Genomic DNA, 19,744 nt, shown 5'->3' with positions numbered 1-19,744 from the left:
CACTTTCCATATTTTTGTTCCCACTGGGAACATGAATACTGAGAATTCTGAAATACGCATAGAAATGCATAAACTAGAAAGCATGTGTGTCATGGTTTTGTAATTTTGCTGTTGGTATTCCACATCATAACATCATGGACAAAAGAGAAGAAGAACTACATATCCCAGAGGACCTCACGGTCAGAGAAGGAAGATACATCACGGAAGAATACGTCATCTGGTTGCGCATGTTCTTTTGCTTTCTCTTGCTGCCAGGGAGAGGAGTGGGTGTGCTTCCAAGCTGTGCGCCTTCATCAAGTAGGGCTTTCGGTTTTGGAAACTCTCTCACTCTCTCTCTCTCTCTTTCTCTCTCTCTCTTATTTCATTTGATTTATTATCGTTACTTTCAATTAGATTGTATTATATTGTGTCATCTTGCATTCCGACATCATAGTTAGTAAAATAAGTTCTCCTTCTTAGATCGTTGCCGCCGCTCCATTATTATTATTATTTTTTTTTCCGGGAAGCCAGGGGGCCCACAAGCCTACTGCCCCTCTGTCACGGGTACAGATTTATCTAGATAACTCCATGACAATATGCCAATGATATGCAAGAAAGTAAAAATCTTTTAGCTTAGAATAGGAGTGTGATGAGGATCAGTCTGGAGATTTATATGGCCATTCATCATAGAGCAGCCAGTGCTATAAAACTGTAGCTTGACTAAGTGGGAGGATAACCAGTGAAGAGAGAAAGGAAAAGACTGTGGTTGGTCTGACTCAGGTATGTGTAAAACTAAACGAGAACAGGTGTTGGATCTGGAAGGGCACCTTAAGCCACATTTTGCCTGAAGCATACCTAATATCTGCCTAACAGTTGAGGAATTAGATTCCATCTAGAAAGCCACATCTGCCTTCCTGCAAGGGCCCACTGAGGTTTAATTTACCACAAACCATTCCTTAGCTTTGATGTATAGCTTTAAGTAGCTGTGTGTTTGAAATCTCAGTGGGCTATACAGTTTCAAAACAAAAATAAAAGTAGAACTTGAGAAAAAATACAAAGGAGTTCTCATTCTAATCTTTTGTTTGTTGTTGGCTTCATTAAATTTTAGGCCAGAGCTCTGTAACCTCACTGATGGTTTGTTGAAACTTCAGTGGTTACTATGTTAAGGATTGCTTACTTGTGGCAGAACTTTGTTAAATATAATTGTTGATGTGTATCAATGGAAATTTTCACTAATTGCATGAGAGTACATATTACTCATTACTCATTTCCATTTAAATTTTATAGAAACTGGGCTTTTCACATATATAGAGACTGTCCAGCTATCAAGTATTTCAAAGAATTACAGTAGAACTGATGTATGTGAGCACTGAATGGATAATGAATAGGTTTTTAGACTACAGCCTCACGTAATGGCACAGTTACTAGCCCTAGCAGCTATTTCTGTCAGGACATCATATGATAATGAATGCCACGAAAATCTGCTTAGTTATATTATGTAGACTATTTATAGAAATGTTATGTGATAGCAAAAGAGACTATAAGTGATAAGATAAAAAAATGGCAGAAAACAAAAAAGAGGGTGATTTTAAAATGATTTGAAAGGCTGACTAAAATCACATTCAGATAATTTCTGTCTTCACTGTGAAACTTGAATTTACAGGAATTTATGGTTTGACTTGAGTTTAGAACAAAGAGGAATGTTAACAGTGATCTTCAGCAAATAACCATATGGTATGGAACAGCAGGATGAATAGATGAATATCCAGTGTCAGCAGAGTTCATTGAAGGTGTTGTAATCCTAGTTGTATATAGTGTGCTATGTAGAATGCAAAATAACAGAGCATTTTTCAGTATTAATTTCAGTACTATGGTAATGGTAATTAAGAACAGGTGCATATAAGCTAGAAGAGAGACATTGTGTGTGTTACTAATTAACTCCTTTACAATAGGAACTTTACATAATGAAATGCATAATTAAGCATCAATGACCAAGATCATTACTGACAATTTTATTCCACTTACATATAATTCTGGCCTAAGGTGAAGCCTCACGTTTTAGTGAAACTGTCTTTCACACTGCTGCTTTTTGGTTTGCTTTACAATTACTTTGTATTATAGCCTTCAAAATTCTTCTGGATATTCATTTCTAATGTGGATTTATAGATTCAATCCTGCTTCTAGCACTAACAATATGGGTGATAATCTAATAAATTACATCAAATTTTACGACGAATAAGGAAATCTTGTCCAGCATTCAGTACAGAATCCACCCAACCAGGTAAGTACACGTTTTAATGCTTTAAAATGTACTTTGATTTCCTCCAGCTAACTTTACAGTTACCCTTGAAATTCTTCACCTTTCCTTTTGAGTATTTTCACTACTGCCAACATCCCAAACTTCTTTCCTTTCCATGTCAGCCACTAAGGAAAAAAATGATGAAATGGCTGCATGTCTGTGACTGCAGTCTGCCCTTCAAGCTCAAGCTTGGCCTCACCTCTGGTTATCCTCCAGCATAGGTTGATTTGGAAATAAGGTATACTACACATTGACAGGAGGCTGCATTAGAGTATGCTCAGCAATCACCAGAATGGAGCCAAACTGCTGAAGAGACCTTTAACCTGCTTGTGTGCTGTAATATTTGTCCTGTCAATGGAGGAAACTCACCAGTTGATACAGAAACTACAGCTATATTTAAGTAGCTGAGAAGGCTGGAGCCACTGCAACACTTCTTCTTGGTCAGTAATTTAAAAATCTTGCTGCACAAAATGCCAATTACACAGAGAAAAGCATACAATGTTCCTAGGACTATGTTTGTCCATGCTTTGTGACAGGGATTTGCCTTTAATGACTGCATTCCCAAGAAATTATTTTTTACCATGTATTACCAGTTAAATTATATATATATATATATATATTTATATATATATAAAGATTCCTTTGTTTGTCCTCTACTGCTTTTCTGTAATTGGTCAGGATATTAAAAGGCTGTGTTTAAAATATTAGCATTCATTTCCTTCATACAGTGAAAACTCAAAAGGGAAATATCTCCAGAGGTTTGGGGGCAAACTCAACAGCTGTGGAGTGAGTAAAACAGCACAGGGCATTCACTGAATTTCTAGTACTTCTTACCATAATGTGATCTGAATCTCTCCTACCAGATTCTGACTTAACTGTTCCTGCTGATACTGAAAAAAAGCTGGTCTAAACATAGCCACTCAAATTAACACCTATTGAAACTGGGGCAATTTGTTATACTCTAAACTGTGCTCTCCATTTTAGAATAAATCAAATTCTGTTCATTGTGCTCCTGCATTAACTTCATGCAAATACACTTATTTTCCTGCAGTTAATGGTAACTCTATATTTTTATTTTCAGTGTCCATACAATACCTCCTATCTCTTCCAGTACTGATTATTTACAAAAACTGCCAGAATTGCAAAAGAACCTTACAAGATTAAGGGATGGGGCAAATAAAATTGCAGGTAAAATTCAATATAAACAAACAGATGCACAGAAATATTGCATGACATGAACAGTTCTAAGCTGAACACTGTGACTCAAAACTTGGTGCTATGACACCTGTATGAGAAAGTTGACTTCATGCTCAGATACAGAAAGGCTGAAATGTTACAGAAAGAAAACTGAATGAAGGCGCTTTTTATGCCTGCATCTCAAAAAAGATAACTCTGGAAGTGGAAAATATTTGCCTGAACTAGGCTAATCTCATAATTCCCCAGAAAGGCAGATGAAATACAGGCAGGGAAATACTAGTGCATGTATCCATACACTGCCTATTCCTACATTTTTTTCTTGTCAAAGACAAAGGAGAAATTACTTTTGGTATGACCTCATCCAGCCACCTTACATTCCTATTTTCAGCAAAAGGCATATAGAGAATGTATTTTGTACATAGGAATTATAAACATCAGTGATATAACGATGACAGAAATTCTTCCTCAATTCTTAACACAATGGGGTTTTCTGTGTCAGTCAGCAATGCTTACCCTTGCTCTAGCTTCAGCATGGCTGAACTCTGTGTTTAAGCAGGATCATTATACCCTCTGCTACTCCTTCTTAGAAGGAAATTTGAAGATTGTCAGGGAGCTTCTATTCCTTAAAATAGTGAACATACATAGACTGCAAAGATGAAAGCAAATTGAAGTTTAGATCTCTGACTTGCTGTGGAGCAGGAAAACCTTCTATTTAGTTTTAACAATACTAATGTAGTTTCATGCTCTCACACACTCTTGTGACATCTTTGGTGAGAACAGCTATTTGTATCTAACAGTTTTCTACACAACATATCCAAAGTCTATTAAACACAAACCCACAGGCAACCCCTTTTGGATGTTCCTAGGAAAAAGACTACAAAGAATTGGGAAGGGCTTTTAAGGAAATTGTTCCTGTAGGCTGACTCCATTAGGCATCTCTTTGCTTAGATATCTACTAATAGGTGTTGTCAGAAGTTTCTGGTTGATTTCCCTGTCTGAGATGAATCTCATGAACCTGTGAGCACAGAATCTGTTTGCATAACAGCAGCAGTTGCTTGGTCTTTCCTAAACCTCAATAAGATACTATTTTCCGATAAATTCATTCATGTATAATGATTAATGAATAACTTTAAGTGCCTCTATTTATTTCATCACCTTAGTTAAATGAGCAGACTTATGAAGAAGAGAGATTGAGCTATTCCTCATTCTGTGTGAATGCAAAACGTGGATGAGGGCATTGAGTGCACCTTCAGTAAGTTTGCAGATGACACCAAGCTGTCTGGAAGTGTCAATCTACCTGAGGGTAGCGAGGCCCTACAGAGGGATCTGGATAGGCTGGATAGCTGGGCTGAAGTCAATGGGATGGGATTCAACAAGACCAAATGCCGGGTCCTGCACTTTGGCCACAATAATCCCAGGCAACGCTACATGCCTGGGGCAGAGTGGCTGGAAGACTGTGTAGAGGAAATGGACCTGGGGGTGTTGATTGATGCTAGACTGAACATGAGCAAGCAGTGTGCCCAGGTGGCCAAGAAGGCCAATGGCATCCTGGCTTGTATCAGAAATAGTGTTGCCAGCAGGAACAGGGAAGTAATTGTCCTCCTGTACTCAGCACTGGTGAGGCCGCACCTCGAGTACTGTGTCCAGTTTTGGGCCCCTCACTGTAAGAAAGACATCAAGGCTCTGGAGCGTGTCCAGAGGAGGGCAACAAAGCTGGTGAGAGGTCTGGAGCACAGGCCTTATGAAGAGCAGCTGAAGGAGCTGGGATTGTTCAGTCTAGAGAAGAGGAGGCTCAGGGGAGACCTTATTGCTCTCTATAACTACCTGAAGGGAGGTTGTAGTGAGCTGGAGGTCGGCCTCTTCTCTCGTGTGACTAGTGATAGGACTAGAGGGAATGGCTTCAAGCTGCGCCAGGGAAGATTCAGGCTGGATGTTAGGAAATACTACTTCTCTGAAAGGGTGGTCAGGCACTGGAATGGGCTGCCCAGAGAGGTGGTGGAGTCACCAAGCCTGGTGGTGTTCAAAGAGCGTTTGGATGTTGTGTTGAGGGACATGGTTTAGCGAGAACCATTGGTGAAGGGCGAATGGTTGGACTGGATGATCCTGTGGGTCTTTTCCAACCTTAGCGATTCTATGATTCTATGATCTCAGAGGGTTGTTTGAGTGTACAAAGGATTCAGGAGCTAGCTTTGAAAATCGGAAGAGCGTGCCTGTCTGTGAGGGAACAGTCAGCTCCACCTCCAGGCACATTCAACACAGGCGCCAGGCAGTGCCAGCTCCAGTGACGACTTGTGATTAGGCAGCCCATGCCCTTCAAGAGTTATTACCCCTGGACTTGATTCTGTGTTCTGCAGGGAGCCGGGCCAGAGAGTAGGGCAGAAAGTGGACAGCAGGGAGCCGGTGGCTCTGGCTGCCAAGTGAGGGGGCTGGAGATATCTGGAGGCAAATGGCTTAATTCCTAGCTATAATGAATTGCAACAATCAAGCCTAGAAGGCATGTGTGTGCATCAGTGTTGCCAAATTAGACTTTGATAAGAAAGGACAGGCTTCTGGCACACTTTAGAAAGAAGGTGATATTCTAGCAGACAGTACTGTTTGGATTTAGACTTAGATTTAGATGCAACAAAGGTCACTAGACAGCACATTTCTCATGTGAACAGAGATCACATACTTCTAGGATAAAATGTCAGATATAGAAAGTACTTGTCTTAGTGACTTACCTATGTTTGTGTTAATTTTCTACAGCCAGCTCTCTTTCCATTCAAATTCTTCCGTATGGTTCTAATCAATTTCATTTAGCAAAGGCTGAACTTGTAACCAACTGAAAATTTGGTTAAATGATGTTGATTTATGCATAAACTTTCAAAACAAAGGAAAGGAGAGGAGAGGAGAGGAGAGGAGAGGAGAGGAGAGGAGAGGAGAGGAGAGGAGAGGAGAGGAGAGGAGAGAAAAAGAAAGAGAAGAAAAGAAAAGGAATAGTATTTTGATCTAATTGCATGAAATGACAAGAGGAAAACATGCTTCAGTAGTGTTCCTTCTCTCTTATATAAAATCCCATTTCTTTTCTGGAAAAAAAAAAAACCTTCCAAAAGTTTACCAACAGTGATCCCATCACAGAATTTCTTCTGCCTCTAGTAAACGTAGATGAAAGTTTTATCCAAAAGAAAATTAAAATAAAAAGCATTTGCCAAGCAATTTTGCCTCAGAGAAAAGTAGTTACACAGCTTTTTTTTTTTTTTTTTTCCCAATGCATATACCACAAGATAGTTACTGGGGAAAATTACATTTTAAACTTAAGGAGGAAAAAGCAGCTTTTGTATATACAGTGCATGTATAACTCCCAAGTCAAACTGACTTGATTTCCTAATAAAAACAGGTTTTAGATAGCATCAGCGAATGGAAAGATGACGTTAGTACAGATAATGAAGATATTATACTATGATCATTCCTTATCCACCACAAAACCATTGCTTCTGATAATGTAATTTTTACTGTTGATCCATCCATAACAATAACATATCTAGATGCTCACTTTGCTGGGGGTTTGTACCACAAAAAATCCTGTACAAACTATCAGCCTATGCAAATTTTCTGTAATACCGAAGATTACTTTTCTCTGATTATCTGGAACCACTGATACTCAGTAATATCTGTGTGCTTAATGATCACGCTTGAGTACTCTTAGATGCCAAAATACTTCAGTGGTATGAAATAAAACCAAACAATGCCCTAGTTAAACTTTATTTTTAATGATTTTCTTTGCATGTCTAAATTCTGCTTTTAGTTATATTGAGATAACCTCACTTACATGGCTAAAGTAAATACACACTAGTTCTGAGCTGAAGTATTCTTGAAGTAAAATGAATTGAAGTGGTCCACTGTTTGCCATTTTCTGACTCATTAGAAGCAGTACTTTCATGTACTGAATCTGAAAAATATTTTACATACATTAATCTTTATTTAAAAAAAACAAAGTACTTCAACCAGAAGGGCAGTATGTCTATTAATATTGCCACTAATTACAGTCATAAGCATGAGCATGTTTGAAAATCTCAGTGTCTGGACCAGTCCTTAATTTCTTGCATCTTTGTAACTTTATCTTGCCCAAGAAAGCCCCTTGGAATTAAGAAGATCAGCCAGATGATATTCTGAAAATACTGAAGTATGACTTATCACCCGTGGTTGGTCAGAGAAGCTGCCATTGGCACTTGGAAACACATGGATGCTACATAAAAGTACCAGCCCTTTTTTCTACATTGCTTCTAAAAGTTTCTAAGAAAAAAAGAAACAAACAAACAAAAACAAACAAACAAACAAACAAAAACTTTTCTAGAAATCTTCTGAGGCTGAAATTTCTCATTTTGAGCTGCAGACTGAAAAACATTTTGCGTATCGCACCATGCCTCAGACTGGCATCTTCTGAATCCTTATCCAAAAGTCTTCTCTCGGCAGTGCTCATCAGTTCTGCACTGTGCTGCTGCTGCACTGTGGTAACTGGCATAGTCATGTCTGGCTATATATTCTTAATATATATTTTAATTTTCTTATTCTTATTTACAAATCAAATTCCTTTTTTGTGACCAATTTTTGGAAACTCTTCCTGTGGTGACAGTGAACATGGCCATCGTTAGCTGAGTTATCTGATTTAGGTAAATAAGCTTCCTTTACAAATACAGACTAGTACAATAACTAAAGCGTTTTGTGTCGATGAACACTACACACTGACATTAGCTCTACAGGCTCTCCTACCTTTCAGGAAGCCATAAAAACCTGTGAAGTGTTTTAGTGATAGAAGGTATTCTAGACAGGCAATGAAGAAAAAATCTTGAGCTGGTGGGCAAATAGTGGGATTGTGCCTGATAATATTGTTGTTTGCATGGCCAGCTGTTTGAGAACCAGACAAATGAGGCTGTCAGATTTGTTACTGACAAGTGCATAATTCACTTCCTAAGTAAACTCAATTAGAGGCACAGCTATGGATGGAGAAAGGCCTAAAGCTAGATGACGGTGCATAAAAGGATAAGAACCTGATAATTGTATAATGAAGAGTAAGCAGCAACTTCTAGCTTCTTAGGAGTAGCAAGAGGTGCTTGGAAAAGCAGTTATTCAGCATTAATCATGGACTTTGTGGCAGAGCATTACTTTCCATGATTTATCCAACCACAGCACAAAAGTTGTTAAATAAATGTCACAAGTTTAAGAAATACATGCAGCTTGTTACTTTGTTTAAATCCACGCTCTGCTGTATAGCTGGAATAATCTTCTGTACCTTCTCTTTTAGCCTGCTTAAAAGCTTGCTTTTAAAGGAAACTGTAGGTATTTATTTTCAATGGCAGAAGTCTGCAGTAAGCTGCATCAGAAGAATGCCAAGGAGCTGCATTTCCTTTATTGAGCTGCATTTCCCACCTAGCCACATCTTTTGTGTGATGGGGAAATTCAGAACTCACCCTAGATTTTTTCTGTTTTTTTTTTGCCTACTCATATAACCTTCAGCAAAGGAAAGAATGGAATCTTGTCTTTTTTTTTCTGAGTTGACATGGTTGGCTGGTGTTGAAAAGGAAGAGGGTGTGCTGCCACATATTCTACAATTAAGTAACGGTGATTTTACTTTAGTGGAATTAAGAGCACGTGAACTACACTGAGGCAGCTCCCATGGAGATCTATGATGTCCAGGCCCATGAAAAGACAAGAGACAAGAACAGAGGAAGATCTGAAGTGGAGCAGCGGCAACCATGTCTCAAGGTCCTGTGGGTGCCCAGAGGAGCTGGCAAGGAACCTGGGCAGAGGGTTTAAGGAGACTTGCAAGGATGCAAGCAGAGGAGGGCAGCCATGCAGGCAGGGAAGGGAAAGACTGCTTAAGGCAGGGATGGAGTGGAAGAGTTTACAGTTTCTATGGCTTTTCAGTTCCTACTGCTTTGAACTGAAATTGGGCCCTAGCTTTCTCACTTGGTAAATATAGACAGAAAATTACATTTCTGTTGCCACCACTTTCTTTCCACAAGTCACTTTGTTAATTACAGACAGAAAGAACATCATTGTTTGGAGGTCTAACTCTAAAAACACACCAAAAGCAAGCCACCCACTAAGCTAACATATGCAATATTAAGGGAAATTCCATACTTCAGGGAAATGGAAACATTTTCTACAGAGCTCTAATTGGTGGCTGTTTGAGATTGCTTAGGGGCTTAAGAGAGTACGTTAAAACTCAAAGAAAAAGAGCTGTGGAAATATAACAGCAAATATCTATGATATGCAAATGTATTACATCCCTGCTCAGTTTCACTGGTTATTTTTTGGATATGTATCTGTGTAGAGCTACCACAAGAGCTATATACTTAAAAAAAAAAAAAAAAAAAAAAAGAAAAAAAAGATAAGGCTTCTAAAAATGTCTTTTTATTCACATGTTGGTAACTTGAACTGAGTGATACACCTCATCCTGTTTGCATGCTGAGTGAGAGGTCCACAGGGAAATAGGTTCCCTTGTAGAGGACACAAAAGCCAAATTACTTTGGCACACTGAAAAACAGAAACATTTCTTATTTCAGCTTTGAAGAGTAAAAGGACATTTGAGAAATAAATCCAACAGAATCCCAGTTGATTTGGATTTACTGCAGGGGTGCATAGGGATTTACATAATGTTTTGAGGAAAATTACTTTTGAAAACCATGAACTATAACTCCAAGAACATAATGCAGCAGATTGATTATACAAACATAGCTCAGCCAGAGCAGCAGTTTGATCATATAGGGCAATTTTAAAATTAGATTTTTTATTCACAATTAAAGGAAGATTTTCAAAATAAGTAGCATTGGGTAGTATCACAGACATGACTAATATTTACTTAAAAACATCATCCAATTTTCTTGCAGATTTGAGACTGATCCACTAACAGCTTGCACTGGGAATAGAAGAGATCTCAGCTGTAAAATTTAGATCTGGGTCTGAACTAAGATTAGATGTGTTTGGACTTGAGTTTTGGAATACAAGAATAACACTTATTTGGGTAGCCATGATTTGAATGCACCAGATTTTGATGACATTCATATTCAGACAAGTTTCTGCATAACATGAATATTTCAAGACTACAGGACTTGAGTTAACTCAGACACATCCCTGCACAACATGCAAAATCCTCCTCAAAATATCTGAAAGTTGCATTAGTTCAGCAGACTAAAAAGGGTCTTGTAATCTTGACTTTTGTTCACAGTTTCCTTGTTGGTTATACTTAAGAAAAGGTTCCACTAAGCATGCACAGTACCTAATGCTGAAATATAAGTGAATGAGAAGTACAATAAATAGTTTATTTTTTGATATGTTCTTGGTGTTCTGCATTTCTGCAATACTGTCAGAAAACTTATTCTTCCACTTGCTGTTGAACAAATAATGGTCTAGATGGTAACAGTCTGCATTGCACAATGCATATAAATGACTGCAACCTATTTTTACCCTGAATTGAAATCAGAGACAGTCTTGCTAACATATATAGTACTTAAAATATCTGTCTCAGTATTTTGCAGATCTCTACTGTGAAAAATATTGATATTTTGTTTCTCTTCAATTAGAATTAAAACCAACCAAACAAACCCCTCTCCCCCCCCCCAACAAATCCAAACCCAAATTCAGTTCATTCTCTTTAAGGCAAAAAATGAAAGCACTCTTTGTAGAAGGAAAGCAGAATTTGGAACTTTTATGGGAAATCCACGTAATCTTTTCAACCCTATATAAAGAAAACAGAAGAGCCAGAAACAGTATAGGGATGGGAGAAGAAACACAACCCGGATCCTGAATGGTAACATAATCAGGAGAAAAAGACTTGCTCTCCCTTTACCACCTCCATTCCTCTTGTGCTGCCCATTCCCCCCAACCCTGCAGCTCAAGTGCTTTGCTAGCTGTACATCAGAGCTCCTCTAGGCCTGCTGGCCACTCAGCTGTTATCACGCCTGTAAAAATAAGTTTTGTCACCCCTTCCAAACAACTCCCCTAACATCAGTGCTGCATATCCTGTTTTCCTTCCACAGCGTGGGAGAGATTTTTCTTCTAATCTCACCTAGCTGCCATCTCTCAGTATTCGTTTCATAAATTAGTAAGCCTGAAATGGTCAAAGCCTGAGGGCTTTACTGACTGATCCCATTAGAATCAAGTTTTAGAGAACAGACTCTCTCTTGTCAGATACCTTATCTGACTACTATCGAAACACAGTACATAAATCCAAGCACTGCCTTTCTCTGCCACTTATAATGGAAAGCAAGACATTGGGTTGACACTGAGGGCACGCTATTCCTTCAGACATTGAAGCAGAGGAGCAAAACCTTCTACCTGTCTCTTGTGCTTTAGACCTTCCTGAAAGATTAAGAATAACTGATTAAAAAAAAAAAAAAAAAAAAAAACAACACAAAACAACAACATTGTTTGAAAAAGCTGGTGCTAATGCTTTACCTCTATTTCTACACTATGGACTATGAAATAAGTAATAAGAAATAACTAAAAATTCCGACCTAAGTAGTTCTGAATTACAAAGAATAAATATCACCCAGAACATAATACAAGCATAAAATAATAAGTCTTTAAATGTAAACAATATATTTTTAAAAAATAAATACATAATAAATAAAAAGAAATATATATATATTAAAAAGAAATATATATATATTAAAAAGAAATATATAATACATAAAAAGGAATATATATACATAAAACATACATATAATATATAAAAATGAGAAACAGAATAATCCAAATCCAAAAGAATCTATGGAACATTCAAGCCTAATGACAGGTGTATCCATCAAAAGTACACTGCAGAAAATACATTACAGAAGTACTAAAATATCTTCTACTGGCCTGAATGCTCCTCTATCTTTAACCCTATTTTAAAGAGATATTAGGGCTACTAGTCTCTAGATACATTCAGCAGAAACACATAAACTCGTCTTGTCCCTACAAGTTAAGAGAAACCAAATGCTTTTACCTGTAACAACTGGTTGAATTATACAAAAAGTACGTGTGATAACAGAAGTGCTTATGTGACTAACAGCAACAGAACAACTGCCTTCCTAGGTCAGACAACGTGCTGTATTGAAATTGAATTAAAGCAGTGGGTTCACAGCATCTATCCCATCCTAAATGAATGTCAGCGATTCTAATTTTCTGAGAACATCTCTGTGCAAATTTTTTGTCAGTATTTAAAATGTTAGTTTGATGACAACATGACATAACTGCCTTTAAATGAGTGAATAAAAATTCTCGAGGAGTCATCTGGAAAAAGATTGATCATGTCCGCTTCAAGTGTGTACAGTTTTTCTTTCTGTATTATTGGAAAACATTCTGCATACTACCATGCTTTGTTTTATATATTTTGCACTCTGTGTTAGAGAATATACATTTCCATGACGGTTGAAGAGATTCCTCTTCAATATATTTCTTTAGTCTCTCTTGGGTGCTGTATACTGTAAGTAACTTTTAAGATCCTCCAGTGTGAGACAGTCTAATAAAACATATTGCCAGCTACTACTGTTAATGAAGAATGAGAATGGACTATAACGTTGAGCGAGAGAGAATTCTGTAAAAAGAGGAAAACATACACCACCTTTGCTTCAGTGGAATCCAAGTATGGAAACTGGCATGTAATAAAAGTTGACACTGCATTTTATTGCATACACACAGACACTGGTACTTACTAGGGGGTAGCTAACTGCTTCAATTTCACACTGCAGTTTGCTGTTCTGCACTTATGCCCCAGCACAAAAGTCCTTTGAAACATGGGTGACATGGAAGACACTGAGAAAATCTACACATGTGCATGGGATAGTTGCAGCTTTGTTCCCTTCCTTTACCACACCTAGATTCACAGGCTACTTGTGAATGAGTTCTACGTGCACAAGGCTAATGCCTCTTCAAACTGAAGATCGCTTAGCTGAACCGTGGAGTGCATGATTGTTCACAGTAAGGCATCTGCCAAATGAGTAGCACATAAACTGAGAACGGATCCTAGGGGAAATAATATGTAAGAGGAGTACTGCTGGTAGAAGACAGTTTAAAATATTCATAAGGCTACTGAAGAAGGCTAAGCGAATATTTCATGAGGATGAAGAGATGTGCTCACGGAGAAAAAAAAACAACGCGTTACTGTTAAGTCAGTTGCTAGAGTGAAAAACATACCAGCTGCTTCCACTAAGATCAAGCTTTATATATCTTGTTTCAAAAGTGTTTGCAAGTTTCTGATATCCCCTAAGGGATTTTTGTCAGTGTATTCATGACTGAGGGAAATCAGCACACAGTTTGGCAGATTGCCATTCTGTGTGCAAGATCAATATAAGGCTGGAATAATAGATTACTGCAGACTGTGGAAAAACCTGCAAGATTTGCTCAGGTCACTCAAATCTCCACCAGCACCCTATTCACTTGAGGAAAATGGAAAAGAATTACCAAGCTGCAGTATACTCACAAGTGCAGATTTGCACAGTGACAGGGAGGCATATCTTTTTGACGGGCTAGAGTGTGAAGAGGGCTTTTGGAGCACCTGGAAGCACAGCAACAGGCACACAGTCCAGTGCATCAGAAGTGACCAGTTGCTGGAGGTGAAGTTTATCTACACCCAGTCAGCTGCTATAGAGTTGGACTTTGCAAAGGCTGCCGGAAAAGGTAAACCACAACTGCACAGGGGCAGGAATGATGCAGAACTGTAAATGCAAATCAGGAAGAGAACAAAGGGCCATGTTGCCAACTCAGTAAGGATGATAACATCTCTGTTCTGAGCTTTGAAGAACATCTTTGCTAACCCACAGACATCATGGGAACCTCTCTCCCGCCCTTTGGGTTCTGAGCATCCTGAAGGACACTGGCTGTTAAAAAGCCTTTAAATTATAATTTTGTATGTGCTGAGATCCTGAAACTATCAATTATCTTTCAAATGTAAAGATCAGTTTGCTTATTTTCCATTGCAGACTGACAGATTTTCTTTCATTTTATACTATTAAGAATTTACCACAAAAATGTTACAGTTTTACTTACAAATTATGAGGGAAAAAAAACATGAAATAACATACAAAAGTCCCAGTGCCTTCTTTCCTCTCTCATGTTTCTTGGAAGTCTTTACTTTTTCTGTTTCTTTTCACCTTTGTGAATTCAAACTTTCAAGGATATGATATGAAATCCTAGTCCTGCAGCTTGTTGCAGGCAAGTGAATTTGTCTGGTACCTACAATATTAAAGGGTTAAATCTCTCCAAAGCTGTGAATTCTGTGTGAGCACCCCATTCGAACTGATGCTGGTGTAGAGCCTTCATCTTAGGAGCAATTTGGAGATTAGAGGTAGTACTGCTAATTTAGAGAACACCTGAAGATTGGAACAATAGTTGTAAAATAATTAATCAAGAAGCCTAAATAGAATAAGGTATTTTAATTTAGACATTTGATCAAGTCTAATTTTATCTGCTGGAAATAATGAGTATCCTTAACAAGCTTTTGCATTTTACAGGATACAGTCTCTAGAGAGTATGATCAGAAGACCTCAGTGCAGAATTACAAGCTAATCCCATGCTGACACACATTGTTCTAGCTCTTCACATCAAATATGTTGTGCAGGAGGAAAGCAGTATTTGCAACAATCATGAGAATTAGAAATAAGTTATATTAATAGTTCCCCATCTGTCAAGAGGAAAGCAAAACCTTACTGAAAATCAGAAGTATCATTAACTGAGATTCTTTCACTCTTGCTGCTAAATAACATTTAAATTTAAAGGATATATCTGTGAATAAACTCAGTTAAATATCAGAACATACTCCTGCATCAAAGCAGATTCAAATGTATGCAAAAAGTTCTTCCTAACCTTACTGCATGCTTTCTCTTTAGTAAAATAAATGCAAGCATCATAGCCTTGAAACCATATGAACCCAAGTCACCCGCACATCCCAGAAACCCTTCAATGCGTGGTTTGTCAAAATGCCAACAAAGATGTGAATTACACCTACTGCACTTAAGGTACTGGAGACAATATACATGTTTGTCAGGTTACAGTGCATGCAACAGCTCACCTGAGAGTTCCAAACAGGCTCTGTGCCTAAAACGTGTATTGCTCTGCTTTCTGTATCAAAACATTCCTTTGGTACAAAAGGCTCCAAATACGGCAGTTACAGAAGGTTTGGAGTGATCATCTAATTAGCACTGATACCTTTTACATGGCTACTTTAACGAGGTTGAGCACAAATGCAATGGGGCAAAAGAAGAAAATGTGAAACTGTAACAATAGTTACAAATAAACCAGGGCTTTTTGCAAGATCCCAGACCATGTTTCTTCTCAAATTGCTACTAATTATTATTAGAGGAAATGATTATAAATACGATTTCTGAAAGAAGTAAAAAAAAAAAAAAATGAGATAAAGGGTATTGTATTCATTTTTCCTATGAAATTTGTGATTATTCATTTAATGTTGCCATTCCTAGACTGACTTAAAAATGTCAATAATCTCTGATTTGAGGTAAAGCTGAGAACTGTCAGTTTTTCCCCTCCCACTCCCACTCCTACTCCCCTTCCCACTCCTGCCTTTAATATCTACTTATATTTATTATTTACATCATACAAATTTAGGAAAACAGTAAATGACTTATACATCGAAACACAGCCAACCAGAAGGGGTGCTATGTCTTTACATCACTTATTTTCAGCTTCTTCCAATCCTTATCAGCCCATGAGATCTGATATACTGAAGTGAGGCAGAAGAACTTCACATGAAACATGCACCAAGACAGAGAAAGTAATCCTATAACAGTTATGAGAGCCTCAGCGAGAGTGCGCACCAGGCTTCTTGCCAGCCCAGTACATTGCCAAAAGTGCTCTTGTGAGAACCACTTAGTTGATCATGCCTTAAAATGCAAAGAAAAGGTCTGCTGATTCAGCGTGAGCAGATCAGCACTCCCAGCCATGCTGTCTTCCAGCAAGAAACAGACATGTCAGCAAAGGAGAAATAATCATCCCTCTCCTCCAGCCAGTCATGTCTTTCATTCAAGGCATGAACTTGTAACTACTTACTTACTTGCTGTTACCTTATTTTCATTTGGTGGTTAGGCCCTTAGGCTGGCACTTGTGCACTGGTCCATCACAGACAGAATGGTCCAAGTGATCTTTCAGGCCTCCAGTGGGGCCACGCGCCCAACAATGCTAATGCTCTGCAAATCACTGGCAGAGATTTGAAGTCAAGTGCAAATGACTGACGGCATACCACAGATGATGGTGTAAGGGGGTGTGGAGAAGCTTTACCAGAGTACAGAAAGTTGTTAAAGAATCCTACTCTATAAAACACTTGTAATCAGTGTCCTGACTTGTAGTCTAATATGCAACATACCTCTCCAGGGCTTTCTTGTTTTCTGCTTCCAAGAAAGAGCCACCGAGCTTCTGGGAAGGCAGGTGGACATACACCAACAGAATTTGAGGTTGACATCAATCTATCCAGGGTATGTGGTTGAGCTGCAGGTCAAGAGGACATTGCCTTGACTTTTTAGCCTTGGAAGTATCAAAACACGATTCTTCTGGAAAGGAAAAAAAAAAAAAAAAAAAGAAGATTCAGTCAGATAATGAGAATGAGAACATAAACTGCGGAGATGAAAATGTCGGTAAAAACATTTGGTCTGAAATAGAGTGTCCTAATCACTGGAACTGATGGATAAGAAGAGAACCATTTCAAATCTGACAAAGCAAAATGTAATTATTATGAAAATGGTGAGAGGGCAGGTAAATGACTTGCCCCCAAATTAAAAAAGTCAAACCTAGTTAATTATATCTCAGCTAATAAAAACAGAAGTGATAAGACTGTTACAGATTGGTGAAAAATTAATGAAGTCTTTAATGAACTTCATGGCAAATTATATAAATCAGAGCTAACTTAATAAAAGCCCAGAAGAATTTTAGCAGCGATTAGATTTTCCAACTGCTAAAAGATAAAGAAAATAACTCTACTAAAATGGTCTATCCTCTACTAGAAGATTCTGAAAATCATTAAAATAGTGGAAATGGTATCAGTGAATGACAGGTTCAATACACCAATAATTATCTAAGCTTAGAAATTCATTTTTAAACGGTCATCCCCAAAACTGAGCAGAGAGTATTTTGAAACTCCTGCATATAAAGCAACTAAATCAATGTTTCTTTTTTGATGAATGCAAGGAAAGAAGCAAGTCAGATTCAAGACCAGGGTTCCTCTCAGCACTACTGTAAGATAATTTTGCATTAAATGTCTAGGTGTTTGGACATAGAAATACTTGGAAATAGGCAACAATTTCAACAGGTAAATTTAGGAAGAGAGCAATATTTTGAAAGGCACAGACAGCGGTTGGAGCCTAATTTCCACTACATGTCAAGACATTTAGACACTTAACTTTCCATTTTGCCTCTGACACCCTACTTGCAATTAAACATGACGACTTGTATCTTGGAAATAGATTCAGGGAAAAGCCTAGGCCTCCTGCAGGCTTTTCTAATTTATATTAATTATGAGAGACTAGTAAGGGAACAGGGAGAAGAAAAAAAGTATGTGCCTTGTCTCTTAAATCGTGCCAAGAGGCCTTGAGCCAAATTAGTCACATAAGGATCAGAAACAAAGTCATAAAAAAAAAAATGGTTTTTTTTTTGGAATTTATCAAACTAGTGAAAAGAAATAGCTCTCAATCAATTTCAGAGTTGCAGAATTGTATCAGAAATAATATTCTAAACAACAGCTATGTCTGAGCCTATATAAATGTAGAAAATCATTAGAAGAGATATAGATATCATGAAAGGATGAATGAAGAACAGGTTTTGTGTCTTCCTCCAGCAAGACGGCTCTGAAGTTGAACTGTAGGACCATCACATAATTTATAAATGTAATGACAATATATTATTATTTTTTTTAGAAACACTTTTTCCCTCCAAATCAATTTTACCACTCTATATCCTCAACAGCACCTGTAGTCAACTCACAGCATCAAAGATCCTCAAGGCCCAGTGATAGCTGGCTATCCCTAGAACAGGAGGGCAGTAAAGAATCCTCCTGGGACCATTGCTGTGCCCAGGCACAGACAATGAATTCTCCTTTAAGACTTGTTGGTCTCATTTCCAAGAAAGCTGAAAAAAAAAACGTTCAAACTATTTGTATATAAATGTGAACAATTTGTGATGAAAGTGTGCTCCATGCAGAACTGTGCTGTAACTATGGAAACTTCCATTGAGAGAGACATCCATTGTAAATCTATAAGGATCTAATTTAGATGAGATTTAGTTGTACTAGTCACTGATTTATGAATATTCCAATCATGTAAAAAAAACACCCTAGTTTCTTAGGGCATTGTTTTTAATTGGGCAGCTGCGTGAATGAGAATGCTATTACCAGCATTTACATTGAACAGTTTCTAAATTTTATTTTATGATTCTTTTGTTACTTGGATATTTTGTAATCCCTTGGCTATAAAGACTTGGTTTTCTTAGGCTTCAAGCACTCCACTCTTCTTTGTCCCATTATGCTTTTCATATGTAGACATTTGGTAAATGCATCTTTCTTTAAATATCTTCACATTGAACCCGGCTACAGGGTAAGTTCAGAAAAAAAAGGAAGGTTCCCCTCATTCACTGCTCAAGGTGCAATCTCTCCTTAAAATCTTCAGCTATCCATAGCCTCTCACCTAGGACAAAATGACAAAACAACGTTTCCTCATGGTTTCACCTTGTAACCTTAAATAAAAGGTAAGCCTACCTCTCTCACTAACTTTTAGTAAAATCTCGAATAACAGCTGTGTTTCTAAGGCATCAAGCTCGGTGCTGAAGTTTGGGGAGTTATTTTGTGTCTTTCTGACAGGCTGTTCTGCCTACTTACAACTGCAATTTACAGTACATAGAAATATGTCTTAGAGTATAGATTTGAAATAAATTTCCACAAAAGTCAAATTTGCAGAGGACACTGAGGTTGTAGTTCATCTTTTTACTGTTAGTCTACTAGTGAAGTCAAATGCAGAAAGAGAATGAGTCATGAATCACCTAAACTCAACCTGCATGTCTTAATGCTATAGCAGAAAAATCTCCCATCCCAGGTATATTTATTTGTATGGGAATGCATTGTACTGACATCAATAAAGTTGATGTATACCAAGCCTCCTTTTAGAAATCAGAATAGCATCCTCAGAAGAGCACAGCTCTAGGGACAAAACAACACTGGTGGTGTGGGCTATAAGAGTGTATTCATGAAGCAAGCAGGAATGTAACACAGCTAAGTACATTGGTATTGGTGTGGTGTTTTTTTTTGGCATG

General features: G+C 37.9%; 1 long non-coding RNA gene across 1 annotated transcript; it reads left to right on the top strand.

The window, feature by feature from the left end:
* The first annotated feature begins 1,401 nt into the window (after positions 1-1,401).
* Positions 1,402-15,892, top strand: LOC112532807. The gene is made up of 3 exons (XR_003076185.3): positions 1,402-2,260; positions 2,500-3,466; positions 9,089-15,892. It is a non-coding gene; the product is annotated as an uncharacterized LOC112532807 (long non-coding RNA).
* The last annotated feature ends 3,852 nt before the right edge of the window (positions 15,893-19,744 follow it).

This window comes from Gallus gallus, chromosome 7, assembly GCF_016699485.2.
Source record: "Gallus gallus isolate bGalGal1 chromosome 7, bGalGal1.mat.broiler.GRCg7b, whole genome shotgun sequence".
Classification (NCBI taxonomy): Eukaryota; Metazoa; Chordata; class Aves; order Galliformes; family Phasianidae; genus Gallus; species Gallus gallus.
This window is presented reverse-complemented; position numbering and strand designations above follow the sequence as displayed.